Below are 19,901 nucleotides of genomic sequence, written 5' to 3' on the forward strand. Positions count from 1 at the left end.
ACTCTTTCATTGCTCTTCCACTATGTTCCTCCCCAGCGCAACCACCCTGTTCCTTAATGTTCTCATCTCCCATATCTTCCCCTCTATTAACCCCTCTCATCCCCAGTTTACTCATGGAGATCTCCTCTCTTTCCCCTTCCCAAGGTGATCTATGCATCACTCTTAGGGTCCTCCTTGTTTCCTCGCTTCTCTGGACCTGTGGGTTCTAGTCTGATTATCCATTGCCTTACATCTAGTATCCACTTATGAGTGGGTATATACCATGTTTGTCTTTCCGAGTCTGGGTTATCACATTCAGCATATTTTCTAGTTCCACCCATTTGCCTGTCAATTTCATGATGTCATTTTTTTTTTACAGCTAAGTAATACCTGATTGTGTATATGTACCACTCTTTCTTTATCCATTCTTTTGTTGAGGGGCATCTAGGCTGTTTCCAGGTTCTGACTATTATGAATAATGCTGCTATAAAGATAGTTTAGCAAATGTCTTTGTGGTATGATTGAGCATTCCTTGGGTGTGTGCCCAAGTGTGGTATCAGTGGGTCTTGAGATAGATTCATTCACAGTTTTATGAGAAGTTGCCATGCTGATTTCCAAAGTGGCTGTGCTAGTTTGCATTCCCACCAACAGTGGAAGAGTGTTTCCCTTGCTCCATGTCCTCTCCAACATAAACTGTCACTAGTGTTTCTGGTCTTAACCATTCTGACAGGTGTAAGATGGTATCTCAGAGTCGTTTTGATTTGCATTTCCCTGATCACTAAGGATGTTGAGCAATTCCTTAAAAGTTATTTGCTGATTTGAGATTCTTCTGTTTATTTCTGTAGCTATTGTTTAATTGGGTTGTTTGGTATTTTGAAGTCTAGTTTCTTGAGATCTTTACATATTTTGGGAGATCAGCCCTCTGTCAAATGTGGGGTTGGTAAGGATTTTTCCCATTATGTAGGCTGTCATTTTGTCTTATTTACCATGTTCTTTGCCTTACAGAAGCTTCTCAGTTTCAGGAAGTCCCATTACTAATTGTTTCTCTCAGTGTCTGTGCTACTGGTGCTATATTTAGGAAGTGGTCTCCTTGCCAATGTATTCTAGGCTGCTTTCTACTTTCTCTTCTATCAGGTTCATTGTAGCTGGATTTATCTTGAGGTATTTGATCCACTTGGACTTGAGTTTTGTTCATGCAATAGATATGGCTCTATTTGCAGTTTTCTATGTGTTGACATCTAGTTATGCCAACACCATTTGTTGAAGAGGCTTTCTTTTATCCATTGTACAGTTTTGGCTTCTTTGTAAAAAATCATGTGTTCATAGGTGTGTGGATTAATGCCAGGGTCTTCAATTCAATTCCTTTGGTCATGTCATTTTTATGCCAATATCAAGCTATTTTTATTAGTATAGCTCTATAGTAGAGCTTGAGGTCAGGATGGTGATGTCTTCAGAAATTGCTTTATTATAAAGAATTATTTTAGCTATCCTAGTTATTTTTTCCATTTGAAGTTGAGTATTGTTCTTTCTAGGTCTGTGAAGAATTGTGTTTGGATTTTGATGGGGATTACATTGATTCTGTAGATTGCTTTTGGTAAGATTGTAATTTTTACTATGTTGATTCTAACTATTCATGAGCATGGGAGATCTTTCCATTTTTTGATATCTTCTTCAATTTATTTTTTCAGGACTTAAAGCTCTTGATCTATAGGTCTTTCACTTGTTTGGTTAGAGTTACCCCAAGGTATTTTATATTATTTATAGCTATTGCAAAGGATGATATTTCTTTGATTTATTTCTTGGCACATTTATCATTTATGTAAAGGAGGGCTACTGTTTTTTGTTTTTGTTTTTTTTTAGTTAATCTTGTATACCACCATATTATTGAAAATGTTTAGCAACTATAGGAGTTCCCTGGTAGAATTTTTGGGTTCACTTATCATATCGTCTCCAAATAGCAAAAGTTTGACTTCTTCCTTTCTGATTTGTATTCCCTTGGTCTCCTTTTGTTTTCTTACTACTCTAACTAGAACTTCAAGTACTGTATTGAATAGATATGGAGAGAGTGGACAGTCTTGTCTTTTTAGTGATTTTAGTAGAATTGCTTTGAGTTTTTCTCTATTTAATTTGATGTTAGCTGTCAACTTGCTGTAAATTGCCTTTACTATGTTTGGGTATGTTACTTGTATTTCTGATCTCTCCCAGACCTTTATCATGAAAGGGTATTCGATCTCGTCAAAAGCTTTTAAACCATCTCATGATATGATCATGTGTTTTTTTTTTCAGTTTGTTTATATGACAGATTTAATTGGCATTTTTTCATATATTGAACCATCCCTGCATATCTTAGATGAACTGGCTTTTTGGAGCCTAGTGCCTATGGTGATACACTTTGCACAGCCTTGGTGCAGGGAGGTTGGGCTTGGACCTACCTCAACTGAATATATCAGGCTTTACTGACTCCCCATGGGAGACCTTTCCTTGGAGGAGGTGGAAATGAGGAGTGGGTTTGTGGGAACACTGGGGGAGTTGGAGGAGGGAGGACAAGGGAATCTGTGGTTGATATGTAAAATGAATGGAAAATCTTTTTATAAAAAAAGTAAAAAGAAACATATTCAAGGTAGCAGCATTATTGAAAAAAACTTCAACTAAAAAAAAAAAGAAAAGAAATTATCTGAACCTGGGATTATTGGAGGTTGAGGTGGAGGGAGACTTTTAATGATTGCTTCTATTTAATTGTTTAATCTGATTTTGATTTAATTTTAGTATGTAGTATCTATCCAGAAAATTGTTCATTTCTTTTAGACTTTTACAATTTTGTGTAGTACTTGTTTTTGAAGTACAACCTGATGATTTTCTGAATTTCCTCATTGTTATGTCATCATTTTTGTTTCTGATTTTGTTAATTTAGATATTCTCTCTCTGACTTTTGGCTAGTCTGGATAAAGATTTGTCTATCTTGTTGATTTTCTCAAATAACCAATTCTTTTTTTCATTGATTCTTTGTATTATTCTCTTTGTTTCTATTTTATTGATTTCAGCCCTCAGTTTAATTATTTCCTGGTATCTACTCCTCCTGGGTGAGTTTGCTTCTTTTTGTTCTAGAGCTTTTTGGTGTGCTGTTAAGTTGCTAGTGTGAGATTTCTCTAACTATTTTATGTAGGCATTTATAGCTGTGAACTTTCCTCTTACTACTGCTTTCACAGTGCTCCATATGTGTGAACATGTTGTACATTCGTTTTCATTGAATTCTCAGAAGTCTTTAATTTATTTCTTTGTTTCTTCCTTGACCCAGTGGTGATTCACTTTAGCATTATTCAGTTTACATGAGATTGTAGGCTTTCTGTATTTGAGTTGTTGTTGAATTCTGACTTTAATATTTTGTGGTCCAATAAAATATAGGGGGTTATTCCAATGTTTTGTATCTGTTGATGTTTGCTTTGTGACCAAGAATGTGGCCAAATTTAGAGAAGGTTCCATGGTGTGCTGAGAAGGTATATTCTTTTGTGTTTGGCTAGAATATTCTGTAGATGTCTATTTAAGTCCATTTGAGTCATAATATCTGTTAGTTCTTTTAGTTGTCTGTTAAGTTTCTGTGTGGCAGACCTATCAATTGGTGAGGGTGGGGTGTTGTAATCTTCTACTATTAGTATGTGTGGTTTGTTGTGTGATTTAAGCTTTAGCAATGCTTTGTAAAGCATTTACTTTGTGAAGCTTTTACAAATGTGGGTGCCATTGTATTGAGGGCATAAATGTTCAGAATTAAAGTTTCATTTTGATGGATTTCTTTCTGTGATGAATATGTAATGTCATTCTCTTATTTTGCTAGATATTAGGATAGGTACACCAGCTTGCTTCTTAAGTTCATTTGATTGGACAGTCTTTTCCCAACACTTTATTCTGAGATATCTGTCTTTGAAGTTGAGGTGTATTTCTTGTATGTAGCAGAAGGAAAAAATCCTGTTTTCATGTCCATTCTGTGTCTTTTTATGGGCAAATTGAGCCCATTGATTTTAAGAGATATTAATGACCAGTGATTGTTAATTCCTGATAATTTTTGGTGATAATGTGTGTGTATTTCCCTTCTCTGGGATTTGTTGTGGAATTTTCTATTGTTTGTTTCATTGTGGATGCATCTAACTTCCTTAGGTTGGATTTTTCCTTCTATTGCTTCCTGTATGACTGAAATTGTGGATAGTTTTTCCTTAAATCTGTTTTTGTCATGGAATATATTATTTATTTTGTAAGTGGTGACTGAAAGTTTTCCTGGGAATAGTTGTCTGGGCTGGCATCCATGGTCTCTTCATGTCTGCATAACATCTGTCCAGGATCTTCTGGCTTTCAGAGTTCCCATTGAACAGCAGGGTGTTATGCTAATGGGTCTGCTTTTATATGTTGCTTGGCCATTTTCCTTTGCAACTCTTAATATTTTTTCCTTTTCTGTATATGTTTTGTGGTTTGGTAATTATGTGGCAAGGGGACATTTTTGGGGGGTTCCAGTCTGTTTGGTGTCCTGTAAGCTTCTCATATCTTCATAGGTATTTCCTTCTTTAGGTTGTGAAGTTTTCTTCTATAATTTTGTTAAATGTTAAATATATTTTCTGTGCCTTTGAGCTGGTCTCCTCCTCCTCCTTCTCCTCCTCCTCCTCATCATCATTCCTCCTCCTTCTCCACCTCTTCTTCTTCTTCTTCTTCTTCTTCTTCTTCTTCTTCTTCTTCTTCTTCTTCTTCTTCTTCTTCTTCTTCTATCCTTATTATTCTTGCTTTGGTCTTTTCATGGTGTCCCAGATTTCCTGGATGTTTTATATATTGACTTTGTTGGCTGTAGTGTTTTCTTTGACAGACAAATCCATTTTCTCTATCATGTCTTCAATGCCAGAGATTTTCTCTTCCATCTCTTTCATTCTGTTGGTTATGTTTTCATTTGTAGTTCCTGTTCATTGACTCAGATTTTCCATTTCCAGCATACCCTGGGCTTGTGTCTTTTTTGCTGCCTCTATTCCAATTTTCATGTCTTGAACTGTTTTCTTCACCTGTTTAATTGCTTTGACTTTGTTTTCTTGACTTTCTTTAATGGATTTATTGTTCCTTCCAAATTTTTGTTTGTCTTTTACTCAGTTTCCTCAATTTAAAGAAATTTTTAATTTCTTATTTAAAGGTCTCTATCATCTTCATAAGTCAGTTTTAATTCTGTTTTCTTCTGCTTCTTCTATGTTGAGATGTTGAAGTCTTCCTGTACATAAAACTAGATTATGGTGGTGTCATATTGCTTTTTATATTGTTGAGTCTATTCTCATACTGGCATCTACCCATCTCTTCCCCAATTGTTGCAAAGAGTGTCTGTTTTTCAAGGAGCCACTCTTGGTCCAATGACACTAGTGATGTTTGTTCATCAGGGAAATGCTCAAGTTTCAGGGGAGTGGATAAATTTGGGGGACAGAGTGAGACTTGTAGATTACAGGATCCAATGGGGAATGGTTGTGGGAAGGCCTGCCCCAGGAGACTTGCCTGCTGGCATGCAAATGGAGATGCAATGTGTAGGGGTACAGGGGCATGGGTTGTGCCCCTGCGTCTACAGCCCAGAGGCTGGGATGACTGGATAGGAGAACAGGCACTCACCTTTTGGACCAATCACAGCTGGCTGAGTGTCTCAGGGAGCAGCTGTGGTCTCAGGAGATTGGTGGGTTTGGGGGATGGAGTGGGGCTTGTAGATTACAGGGTCCAATGAGGTGTGGTAGTTAGGCCTGCCTGCAGGAGTCTTGCCTCCTATCTGGCAACTTGGGCTGCAATGTGTGGGAGTTTGCAGGCAAAGCTTGTGCTCCTGAGCCTAAGGCCTAGAAGCTGGGATGACTGGCTAGGAGAACAGTTATTCACTTCTTTGTCAAATTGGAGCTGGCAGAGTCTGTGTGATCTCAGCATATGGTTGGGTTTGGGGGACAGAGTGGGGCTTGTAGATTACAGGTTCCAATGGCGTGGGGGGGTGGTAGTCAGACCTGCCTACAAGAATTTTGTCTGCTGTCATGAAACTCTTAAAAAGAATTCTATACATGTTTTTTATTGCCCTTTTCTTTTCTTTTCTTTTCTTTTTGTAATTATATTTGCATCATTTTTCCCTTCCCTTTTCTCTCTCCAAAGCCTCATATATAATTCCCATGTTCTCTTTCATATTCATGGCTTCTTTTTATCATTAATGGTTATTGCATACATATATGTAATATCATATATATTCCTAAATATAATTTGCTCATTCTGAATAATGCTAGCCATACGTTTGCTTTCAGGGCTGACTACATGGTTTTGGATAACAAATTGGAATGCTCTTCTTTGGGGAATGTTTTCTTAATCCTCAGCATTTCTCGGCTGCCTATCCTTTTTTGTGTAGTGTTGAGACCTCATTGTCTATTTCCAGTACACTTAAGCATTCCCATTGTGTTGAACTTGTTCAACTCATGCTTACATAGTCATTTCAGTGAGACTTTATGGATGTAGCTTCTGTCATTACTAAGAGATACCATTTTATAGTAAACTCCCTGATTTTCTGACTTTTACATTCTTTCTGCTCCCTCTCCTACAATGTTCCCTGAGCCTCAGTTACAGAAGTTCTTTTAAAATGTATCCATTGGTACTAGGCTCTAGAACTCTGCATTTTATTTCATTAAATTACCCTTGTGATTGAAGTAAAAATATTTCTGATTCTCATACACAAGCTTTTCACTGTCGTTTACATTTTCTTCTTTGCTTTTCTACTGACTTAGTGGATAAATCTTCTAAGAATGTAGCAGAAAAGTTACAAATGATTGGGATATAATATATAGCTAAGAGATCAAAATAATTTCATGTTTAGATGTGTATTCTCTAGCCTGTGACTTTTCTTAATGAGGCAAATATTTAGATTTAAAAAGGAAATAAAAAAGGAGTATTTTATCATTATCATATAAACACTTATCTAATTTTAGATTAAATTAGGGATTTAAGGACACATTTTTACATTTTGTGTGTGTGTGTGTGAATGTGTTTTGTTCATATGTGTGTAGAGCACATGTAAAGAGCACAGACCAATTTTGCTGTTGTTCAGTGCTGAATACACAAGCTTGATGTCATTCTGAAATATTTGGTGAGCTTAAAGCTAAAACTCAGTGCTACATACTGAGAACATTTCAATCAAATAGAACAAAATACTCATTCACTCAAAATATATCTGAAACTCCACATTTCTAAATATATTTTAAAGTCACAAAATGCTTTAATATATTGTAATTGATATATAATAATGGCCACACTAGAAATTTTAGTGTGAAACATGAATACACATGTCCTATGTGAAATGACCAGATCTGGGAACCTGAAATTGCCATTACTCAAACTGTACTCTTTCTTGGTAATGGGTACACCACAAAGTTCTCTGAAATTGACATTTTGAAATATTCCCTTACTTATTCTAAACATCATTATTAAACTCTGCCACTAGCATAGGATATTCTTCCTGTCTGATGTACTTCTGCACCCATTTATCATCCTTTCCCAGTCTTCTTTCTCCATGTCTACTTCGTGATTCTAGTAACACTTTGTACTCTCTGTTTCTTAGAGCTCTTCTTTTTTTGTGCATGTCTTTATGTTCCATTCATGTTATGACAGATAGTTCATTGTTAATAGCTGAATAGTATTCCACCTCCCAAAGGTTTCAAAACCTTCCAGACCACAGCATGAGCTGGATAAAAGTGTTCAAATTCATGAGCCTGTGAGAGCATTTCACATTCAAGCCATTCAGCACCCTTGTGGATGACATTTCATATCTTGTGTCTTGGCAGTAAGTTTCTTATCCTTTGGGGCCAGGTAGTCATTTTGTGATTTAATTCAGTTATCTTAGAAAGAGCCCTATGCCTTGTTCATTAGTAGCAGCCTTGCTTTATTGAGGAGGAAATTGAATCCAAGAGTGAAGGGTGTTGTCTAAAGCAATGGTTCTCAATTTTTCTAATGCTTTGACTCTTTAATTCAGTTCCCCATGTTGTGGTGAGCCCCAACAATTAAATTATTTTTGGGGCTACATCATAACTGTAATTTTACTTCTATCATGAATCATAATCATAATCAAATATCTGATTTAAAGGTTATCTGATATGTAACCCTATAAAAGGTTTATTCTACCTCAAAGTGGTTTCAGCCCACAGGTTGAGAACCACTGGTCTGCAGCCAGGTAGCAGACCACTGGGAAAAATTCTGGCTGTGGTCCAGGCTGATTGCCAGTAGCACGATACACCCCAGCCATCCTCACAAAAGGTAGTACAGCCATTTGCCCAGCAGCAAACTCTTCATCTTGTACCAAGTGGCCATGTACAGTGCAGGATGCAGGCTCAACAGCCTGTGATTGGATGGAGCTTTTGCTGTTTTCTTCCTCTTAGTGATGCATCCTACTGGACTCCTAGGAACAAAAAGGAAAAAGTAAGTGAACCAAATATCACTTTCAAGAAAATGAGTGTTTGAATAGGGTTTGAATGTTCTGTTGTCATTTCCTTTCTGCTCCTTTGTATATGTGTGAGGTTCATGTTTGTGTTGGGAAAGATGAATGCGAGTGCATATGTTTGTGCAATTGCACATGCAGAGGCCAAAGGACTACACTGTATGCCCTGCTTTACCACTCTTTGTTGCTAGAGTTATCTCCAGTCCTGCCCGGGCCTGCAGCCACTCAGACGCAAATAAACACACAGACACATATATTATTTAAACTATTTGGCCTGATGGCTCAGGCTTCTTGCTGTATAGTTCTTATATCTTAAATTAACCCATTTCTATTAATCTATAAGTTGCCATGTGGCTTGAAGATTACCAGTACTTTACATGTTACTTCTCAAGGCAGTGGTGGTTGGCAGCATCTCCTGACTCAGCCTTCCATTTTCCAGAATTCTCCTCTCTCTTCGTCCTGCCTATACTTCCTGCCTGGCTACTGGCCAATCAGCATTTTATTTATCAGTCAATCAGAGCAACACATTCACAGCATACAGAAAGACATCCCCAGAAACTCTTTGCTTTCTTCACTTGAGACAAGGTGGCTCACTGAACCTGGAATTCCCCAAACTTAGGTTAGACTAGTTGGACAGCAACTCCAGCGACCCAGAGACCCAGTGCCCCTGTTTTATTTCCTCAATTTCTGGCCTTACAGGTATGCGTGAAACTGCACCCTGATTGCATATGGGTGATAGGTATCTATACTCAGGATCTGATGCTTGCATAGCAAGTAATCTTACCCACTGAACCATCTCCTCAACCCCTTCTTATTATGGGGTATGAGTCATTTTCCTAAAATGTTAGTAATTGAAGAGTATTTCCAATGTCCCCATAAACCACACACACAAGCACTCTGTGTACACAGAGCCACTTGTTCAGATCGTGATTTATGCCAAGAGGTTTACTCTACCACCAAAGTCACAGGGACTTTCATTTTTTGAAATTTTCAAAATCTAGGAGAAGATGGGATTATTAATTTAATACAATCAACATATTCTTCCAACCTCAGAGTAAAAGCGTATGTAGCATGCACAAAGTTTCAGCAATTTGGAATGAGAGTTTGACAGAAAAAAAGTAACCTCATGAATATTTATTATAATTATAGATGTCTGTTTGACAACTTTGAAGTAAGCCATTATTCACAACCATTAAAAAATACAGTCAGGAATCAAAACTTTAAAACTTTAGTTTTATACTTTAGTTACTAGCTTGCAGAAATTGTCCTTTTCTGGATAAATAGAAATTCTTCTTTGTTCTGAATAGTCAGTCAAAGTTAAGTTATAATCAGTGAGAAAGATAAGAATCAACACTGTCAGTTTTAAAAGTATCCTACCCTCTCTCTCCCTGTCATTGTTTATGTATGTGTCTATGTCTGTGTGTGTGTTTGTATGTATGTTCTTGTGTAAGGCACTCTTGTATGTATAGGAACATGTGTGTGTGTGTGTGTGTGTGTGTGTGTGTGTATGTGTGTGTGTGTGTGTATGTGTGTGTGTGTGTGTGTGTGTGTGTACAGAGTCCAGCCATCAAACTTCAGTACTGTTTGTCAGATGCATCAACTCTTGTTTTGTGAGACAGTCTCATTGTTCTAAAGCTCGAAAGCTTGACTAGACTACCTGGTCAATGAACCCTAGGAATGTACCTGTCTCTGCCTTCCCATGCTATTACCATGTTTGATGTTTTCACATGGGTTCTGAATATGAAGTTTAAGTTTTCAAGCTCCCAAGGCAAGCATGTTACCAACTGAGTAATACCTTTCAATGCCCTTTATGCTATGACTGAACAGGCTGAATATTCAGAAAGTTACTCCAAAGTGTGAATTAATCAGTCTGGGGTTTTTGTTCCTAGTTCAGGTCTATTTGGTGTTTCTCTCCTCTTATATTCTCTCAGAGCCTCTGGATTTCTTCCTAGATGGAAGCTGCACAGTGTGTGAAGAACATGAGTCCTCTCAGGGGAAGATCCCAGGCACTGAGCCTCTTACTCTGTCAGCGCCTCAGTGGCTGCCTTGGACATTTCATCAGCACCCTGGAACACTGCTGAGTGTGCTATCTGCTTCCAAAACACAGATGGCAGTAGAGGACTGAACTAAAGCCAGAGCCCTTTGCTAAAAAGGATGCTGGATGGACAAGGCATGCTCACTAGGGAAAGGACATTTATATTCTTGCCATTCTGGCTGGGTTGGTCTAAAAACAATAAAAAGCTTATCTGGAGCATGGTTAGAACCAATGGCACAGCTTGAGCCAGTCCTATATCTATTCTTCCAGGTAGGATTGGTCCCCATCCTCTATGTCATTATTTACTCAATTTCTCAGTACACTTATTTTTATTTGTTCATCTCAGAAACAGTTTAATTAGTTTCTTTTGTTATTCTTGGCTAATAAAGAATATATGATGGAGATAGGAAGTAATGGAAAGGGGCTGTGCAGGGAGAGAAGACTATCCATTAACTCACTCCTTTAGTCAAAATATATAAAGTAGATGATGAATATTTGTCATGTGAAGGAATAAGTTGTTCATAAGGAAACAACACACCCTGACTACTTTTTCTTCACATGTGTGGGAGTGTCTATTATGCAATGCTGACCACATATGTGCTTAATCTCTGTTGTCAAGGTGACCAAATTTAAAATCATAAAGACTGGTGGGGTACACCTGTATGTGTGCTGGTGAAAATATTTCTAAAGTAGATAAACTAAGAGGAGATGATCCATATTGGATTTGGGAGAGAATCATGCCATGGGTTTTAAAGGGGGAAACTGTAGAGAACCAGCTAAGGTCTAGCATTCACCTCTCTCTGCTTCCTGGCCCAACATGATTTGGGATGTTCTACTACATTGTAACCTCTCTTCTATTGTAGAATGAACTTCCTGAAACAATGTGACAATATACATCTTTCTATCCTTAGGTCATTTCTGTGAGATACTTTGGTCATTGCCACATAAAAGTCATTAATGTGACAACCTTCCAAAGTGCTGTTTTGTACCTTTGTTCTATAATGGGTCTCTGCTCATAGCCCATGACATCAGCTCTGATGTTAACTCCTTTAGGAAAAAAAAAACTTATTTAAAAAAAAAGTCCCGGCCGGGTGGTGGTGGCGCATGCCTTTAATCCCAGCACTCGGGAGGCAGAGCCAGGTGGATCTCTGTGAGTTCGAGGCCAGCCTGGGCTACCAAGTGAGCTCCAGGAAAGGCACAAAGCTACACAGAGAAACCCTGTCTCAAAAAACCAAAAAAAAAAAAAAAAAAGTCCCACATATCTGACTTGTGTGAATTCTCATGCAGTGAGTGATTTTGGTCATTATTGAATTGTTTTCTTTAACTCATTCCTCTACCAAGGGAATGTCATAGTGTTTCCCCTGTTCCCAAATGGGCATTTGATGACTCATTTTAATTGTTAACTTGATAGGATTTAGAATCATCATGAAAAAAGTGTCAGGGAGGGTCTTCGAAAGAGTTTCACCATTGAGCCAACTGAGATGTAAAGCAGCACTTTGAATATCAGTATCATCATCCCATGAGCTGGAGTCCTGGTCAGAACAAGGAAAAATGAGCTGAGCACGAGAATTCATTTCTCTGATTTCTGATTACAGATGAAACCATGCCTTTCTCACCATGTTTCTCTGCCCCTCACACTGTGAGCAGAACAAACCTCTCTTCCTCAAGTTACTTCTGTCAAGGGTTTTGTAGCAACATCATAATAAGCAACTACTGCAGGGTATTTGTGTTTCATCTACTATATAATGTGACTTTGTCTGAGAAGATATGATCAAGACATAAACAGAGGTCTGAAATGCACTTAGGAGTTTCAGTTTGACTTCTGTTGTTGACCAAACTTAAGTTAAATATCCATTCTGGAGCCCACCTCTGCTCATTCTGGCCACAATCAGTTGAATATCAACCACATTGTGAGGAGTTAGAAAAATAAAAACATATTGAGGAAATTCTTGTGTAGGTTGAGTTTGTGGCTATTCTTTCACTATAATGTGGCAATGTCTAATGACTTGAGAACTCATGATTTATATTTTATTCATCTGCATCTTAACAGACAGTTTATAAGTAATATAAGTCTCTGTGTGTTTACTTGGGTCTGAGCAGTTGCAGGAGAAAACTCCAGTTACACTGGTTGAAATATAATCTATTGTATGTTATTGTAACTATGTACAAAAGTTTAATAGTGCAATATAGTGCTTTATATCATTATATTAGCACACACCACTCTCCCATATTTGTGAATGTTCATATACTGACTTTTTTTTCTACCACATGCTGTACTATTTTAACAGTGAAAGGTTTAAAAATGCCTCGTAGCTTTTGTTCATTCTTCACCTTCTAAATTGCCCTGTCAATTCCTAGCCTCTAATGTTTCATATAAATTCAAAGGACAACTTATAACAGAAAAAGGCTATGAAGATCATGGTAGGGGTGACCTTGAAATTACAGGTTACTTGACTTCTTCATCAAATTGATGCCCCCTAGTCAAACAATGAGGACAACATCACTTATTCAGATGTTTGCTTCCATCACAAAATTGTGTCACTGTCCCCAAAGATGTTTCTAAGTACTTCGCAGTTATAGTTTTGCTTGGTCTTTTGAGTACTCTGTATTTTGTTATTTAGATTTCAGCTTCCTTTCTGTTCCTATCTGTACATACTGTTAACTTTAATAAGATATTTATGTACACCAATGCTTGTGAATTCTTTGATGAGTTCTAATAGCTCAAAAACTTCTGATTGCTAATTCCAGCACCACATGTGCAACCTCCTCTCTCTCTCTCTCTCTCTCTCTCTCTCTCTCTCTCTCTCTCTCTCTCTCTCTTGTGTGTGTATGTATGTATGTGGCTGTGTGCTTTCATATTTCAGGTTTAACATAACCTTATAGAATTGCCAGGCACCCTTTTCTTTCCACTTTAATGAGACCATATGTAATAGTTCTTAAATTGGTAACATGTACACTTTAGATTATCTTTTACTTTGCAAGTATGAATTTGCATATGGGAGGCACCATGTGAACATAAATATACAAGCTAGAAGCTACTATTGTTTCTAGATAATTCTTTGCTTTATTCACTAAGTCAGGGTCTCTCAATTTAACGTGACAACTCACATGAGTCTAGATAGCCATCAGCTTCCAAAAATGCTCCATCTCCACCTTTAAATATTGGAATGACAAGCAGACCACCATAACTATGTACAGTGACAAGGAACTACATGGGTGTTACATGGTTTCTGAAAACAGGAGTCTAGTCCTCATATTGTTGGAAACTGCATTATTCACTCAGTTGTCTCCCCATCATGATTCTTAAAAAACACCTTTTCCAAAAGTTACAAATTAGTATGTTTCTCACTTCTATTTTCAACTTGTTATAGCTAAATATCACATTGGATGGATGTTAGATATTTAATTGTTAAATACTGAGTTACGTGTATTCATCTCTGGAGATAATTTTATGCTTTTCTCCCCAATTGTATCAATGTAATTTTATATTAATATATTTCAAATGTTAATTTATGATTTTCTGTTTTCTGATGAAGTTGATACATGCTTTAAATTAATTGATTTACATAAATATTTACTAAGTATTATAATTATAATTAGAAAAAATCAACTATTCTATTTGAAACTAAATTTATTTGAAGAATAACAAAGATACAGAAAAACAGATTATTTGTATTTACATCTCATTGAATTTTCATGAAGAGAATAACTTATGCAGTTAATGCCCCATTCAAGAAACAGAGCATTGCAAGAACTCCCAAAAGTTGATCATTTTACATTCTCTTCACTAACTTGATTTACTAATTATTTAAATTTATTGATAACTGATAACAGAAAGTCATAAGAATTGTGCATATTTAAGGAGCACAGTGTGATGCTTAATGTATGTTTAATACACTGTGTAACATATATATCTAGTTAAGCGTATTTATACCTTATATTTGTGTGTGTGTGTGTGTGTGTGTGTGTGTGTGTGTAGGTAAGAGGACAACAATGGGTGTCAATCATCAGGAATCATTCATTTTCTCTTCTTTAAATCAGGTCTCACTGGCCTGGAACTTGCTGACTTGCCTCTGCTGGCTGGTCAGCCTCTGGGAAATGCCCATCTGTAACTTCCCAGCATTGTGATTACAAGTGTACACCATCATGTTCAGCTTTCTAAACACAGTTATTGTGATGTAATTCAGGTCATCATAATTGTACAGCAAGGACTTAGCATTTGAACCATCTCTCCAGTCTCACATTTATCATTTTGACAATGAGCATATCCCGTATACTTTCTTTCTAGACTTTTAAACTACATAGCACAGAGCTGTTATCTCTAGTCACCCTATGGTGAAAATGCATAGTTGAGTGCCCCCTTATATGGCATAGGAATGTTTTTGCACTTCACACGAGTGCAGATGAGATTTCACAGTCCTTGTTTTTCTGTGAGTACATAGTCTGTATACCCTGATAATAAGCAGTCCTGTCTGCATTGTCATAAATAACAGGATTTTATTGTCTTTTGAACTAAATAGCATACCACTCCTACTTTTTCTACTGTGGTCAATTTTAACCATTTAAATCAATTTTTGTTTCCTTCCTAAGGGAGGCAGTAACATGGTGCACATCTTCCCACATTTTAATATAACAGTCTCTGCTTCTCACCAATTGGGAATATAACTTCCATTCTTAATTTTGTATGAACATATTTGAGCAAACTTGTCATCATTATTAGAACATATTAATTCTGTGGGGGACAACATGAAGTTTTAGAGTTTCTGTCCTGGCTTACTTAGATGATAAGCAGTGATGTAGAAGTATAAGCCAAAGAAACTCTTTCCTCATCAAGTTCCTTTTGGTCATGCTATTTAATCACAGCAATAGTAACCATAAATAGGCCAAGCCTTATGAGCTCCTCCTCCATCAATGTTGGAATTTGTTGTGGCTTGATCTTATGCAGGCCTTGTATAAATAAACACAATTGCTGTATGTCCATGAATACAACAAATTCAATGTACACAAAACAATATTTTGTAGTGCTTACCCTCATCTTCTGTATCTTACTTTCTTTGTTTCTCCTTCTTTATGATGGTGCCTGAGCTGTGGAGTAGGAAAGGGTTTATAAAAAGTCCCCATTTAGCACTCATACTCATAAATTATTCTCAGTACTCTGACCAGTTATGTGCCTCTACACTGACATCTAGAATATATTTATGAGTGAAATCATAATGCATGCCTTCGTAATTCTCATTCTTATACTTAGCATACTGATTTTTAGCTTTATTTTATATATTGATTCTTCCTTAAGATTACAATGTATAATTTTAGTGCACACAGTTTGTTTAATCACACAGATGTTGAGGGACATTCACTTTATTTCTACAATTTGTCTGTTACAAATGCAGCATTGTTTATAGATTATTTGTAGAAGCCTTTGCCTAATCTTGTATTTCTCTCAGATAAATACTTATGACTAGAAGAGAAGTATCCTTTATGATATATTTTTTATAACACCATTCAGTTCAACATAATAGCCACAGATTCCCCTGTTCTCCCCCTCTCGCCCCCCCTCTCCCTCCCCCCAGCCCACCCCTCATTCCCACCTCCTCCAGATCAAGGTCTCCCCCGAGGACCGGGATCGACCTGGTAGACTCAGTCCAGGCAGGTCCAGTCCCCTCCTCCCAGACCGAGCCAAGCATCCCTGCATAAGTCCCAGGATTCAAACAGCCAACTCATGCAACGAGCCCAGGACCCAGCACCAATGCACAGCTGCCTCCCAAACAGATCAAGTCAAATGACTGTCTCACCCATTCAGGGGGCCTGATCCAGTTGGGGGCCCCTCAGCCTTTGGTTCATAGATCCTGTGCTTCCATTCATTTGGTTATTTGTCCCTGTGCTTTATCCAACCTTGGCTTCAATAATTCTCGCTCATATAAACCCTCTTCTTTCTCACTAATTAGACTCCCAGTGCTCTACCAGGGGCCCAGCCGTGGATGTCTGCATCCAAATTCCTCAGTCCTTGGATGGGGTTTATGGCACAACTATCAGGGTGTCTGGCCATCCCATCACCAAAGTAGGTCAGTTCCTGCCATCTCTCGACCATTGTCAGCAGTCTTTTGCTGGGGTATCTTTATGAATCTCCGTGGGCCTCCCTAGCTCTCTGTTTCCTCCCCTTCTCATGTGGTCTTCATTTACCATGGTCTCCTATTCCTTGTTCTCACTCTCTTTTCTTGATCCAGCTAGGATCTCCCACTCTCTTTCCCTCGACCGTCACCCTTCATTGTTCCCACTCATGACCAGGCTGTTCATGTAGATCTCATCCATTTCTCCGTGTCTTTTTTGGGGTCCCATTTTCCAGGTAGTGTCACTGGTGATGTTGTACTCACTCATAGGAAGATGCTAGATGTGGAACAAGGATGACTGGACTGCTATGATATTTGTTTTTAAGAACCATCTAATCTTAACACTTGGGAAGTTGAGTTATGAGTCCTCAAGTTCAAGGCTAATCTGGCCTACACAATGAGACCCTGTCTCAAAAGCAAGAAAGAGCTAGGGTGTTTTTTGAAGTGGATTTAACATTACAATTTAATTCTCCCTCTAGTGGTGTATGTGAGTTCACAATCTCCCACATCCTTAAAAACATGATGTTGAGGTCTTCTAGCAGAGGGGTTCTCTTAGCCCATCTATACTATTAATTTTGATTAATATCATTCATCATATACTTTTTTGCCACTGTGTTATCCCTTTATTAAAATATATCTGATCAAATATTCTACATAATTCTTTAGTTTCAGCTATGTACACATAGACTGTTTCTGTAACTATCCAGGTACAGTTAAAACTGTGAGTTCCTGGCTGTAGGTCTGATTCCATTACAACTCCCTAGGATTAATTGTAGGTTTACTATCTCCCTCTTCTCTTTCTACACATTTATCTTTATTTATTACTGGATTCATTAGCTTGATGAATTTATTTATTTGTATTTTCCATATATGTGCCTAGCCTGTTATCCTTTTGTCTACTTCCCTCTACCTGTATGCAGTTTGATCCTACCTGGGCCTTTGGAATAAAATTTTACCATAACATCTTCTTTAAACATTCAGCCATTTGAGCACTGGGTTACTCACTAGGTTGCATAAATTCACTATGGGAATCACTGCTCCCTGACTTCCATCCTGGTGCCTGGCACAGAGAAGCCATCTTCAACTCCTCTCAGTCTTCAATGGCTGAGTTCTTATGTGGCTAGACATCAAAATAAAGCCTGCAAAACAAAAACAGTAGAGAAACTAAAGTAAAAGGAAAGAGAAAGTAGTATATAGGAGAAAGGACAAAATATGAAGAAAAAGAAATTCATCTAATTGCTCAAAATGGAAACATATGGAGACATAATGTGTCTATAAAGTGCCTTAGCTAGTTATTGCCTCTTCCTGAACATGCTGTTATAGCATACCATTGTGGATGTGTAGTTCAGCACACTTTCTGATATATCACAGTTTCCATCCTTGAGAATTCAATATGTATACTTTGGGGGGAACTTCCCCCACTTATTCCAGGGTACTCTTGAGGAGAGAGAGATAAGAACATATTAGATAAAATGATAGGCCTAGATGACAAGAGGAAAGATGGAAACATAGGATATCTTTGGGAGGACCTAGATCAAATTCCACCAGCCCCTTCTGTTTCTTCAAAGGGGCTTTTTATAACAATGCCAAGGGGTGGAGCAAAAGACCTTATACTTGCTAGATAAAAGCATATGGCACAGCCAAGTGCAGACCATTCCAAATACCTGGTAACCACTCATGTGGTCAAGTCATCTCCTTATGGAGGCCTACTGGGTAAAGCAAGCTCAGATCTCATTAGGAAACCTCTGTGGGCTCCCACAGGTCCCCCTTATTAATATAATATAGGACTCCCCAGAACCCTCAGATATACTGTGTCTGCCTTAGGTCATCTTTTTCAGTTAGATAAGCCTCATCTGTCATGAAGATACACTTTCCCATCAAGCATATTTGGTCTTCGGGTGGCATTGGCAAGAACATTACCCTTCTCTAACTGCCATGCCAGCCTCTGGCAGGGGGTAGTACAGAGCTTCATTCAGCTCTGACTCAGGTCCCTAGTATGAGCTTGCAAGTAGCTGGAACAAGAACACTAACCCCTAGGGCTGCTACACCACCCAATAAAGGAATAGAGGATAATAAAGATGAAATGTTCTTTTTTGAATGGGTCTAAGATGTCTAAAATAGCCTTAGCTGTGCCAAGCCCTTTTTTAAATCAATAAACTCTTGATGCAAATGCATCAAATAAATTGCATCAAACTTAAAGATTCTCTTAGCTTCACCAAATCAGGGTTCATTAATATCAACAGATTAACATAATTCTAGTGTGAACATTACTACACAACTAGCTTGAATATTTACTTACGTATTTACACTTCTTACACACTTACATTCAAAAGCAAAGTCTCTATAGGACTACTTTGTAAACTTTAGCAAACATCTAAAAGAGATCTCTTAAAAGAACTATTTACAATTTATTCCAACAAAACAGAGAGTACATGAATTGTGAGTCACCAGAGTTAAAATTGTAGGTGAACTCAAAACTGTTTTATTTCTGATATTTGAAGTTCATAATCAGTTTTGATAACACCCTTAAGGTTCCACTAACAGTTTGAAATCAGAGCCTAATGTGTCAGCGGCTTGAGAGTCTTTATATCCAACTCTTTTGACCCTGGAATTTGGTGAGTGCTGCTGCTAGGGGATTGTAACACTCAAAATGATGCCACTCCCCCAGAGCTACCTTTCCTTCTGGACCCTCCCATCCATTCTGGAACTGTCAGAAGTGTGCCCAGCAGTGGACAGTTGCCAGCTGGGGAGATGTCCCTTACTCACTGAAGCTCCCCTGAGTGTCACAATTCAAATGAACATTGATGAAAACTTTACTCCCCTCTACAGCAACACTTTATGACAGTCTTTCCTGAGAATCTTGCTTCCAGGTAAGGATGGTCACAATAGTAACTGAGCTGCCTTTCTCCTCAGCTAGTAGGACTCAGAAACTGCCTCTTAAAGGGGCCACACATTAATTTGCTGCTAGGAAACAGAAGCAGTGTTGCTCCAGGCTCCATTTCATTACTAAATGGCAATGAAATCTTTGTCCCAAACACTTTTTCAGCGGCCTGGGTGCCTCCTTAGTCTTCTGCTTTCCCCCAACTGCAGGATGGGACACCAATAACAGGAACATTCATCAGCAGCTATGGTGTCATCAGAGCTGTCATTCCTCTGTTCCATGCATCACACCAAGTGTTTAGGCAGCCATCAAGCTTCATTCAATGACGGAGGGTACAATTCCTCCTTCTTAATTTTTTGAAGCTGCATTTTTAGACTGCCACGAGCTCTCTCAATGATGCTTTGTCTTTGACAGATTTCTATTTGCCCAATGCATCCCTGT

This window comes from Peromyscus leucopus, chromosome 15 (genome assembly GCF_004664715.2).
Source record: "Peromyscus leucopus breed LL Stock chromosome 15, UCI_PerLeu_2.1, whole genome shotgun sequence".
Classification (NCBI taxonomy): Eukaryota; Metazoa; Chordata; class Mammalia; order Rodentia; family Cricetidae; genus Peromyscus; species Peromyscus leucopus.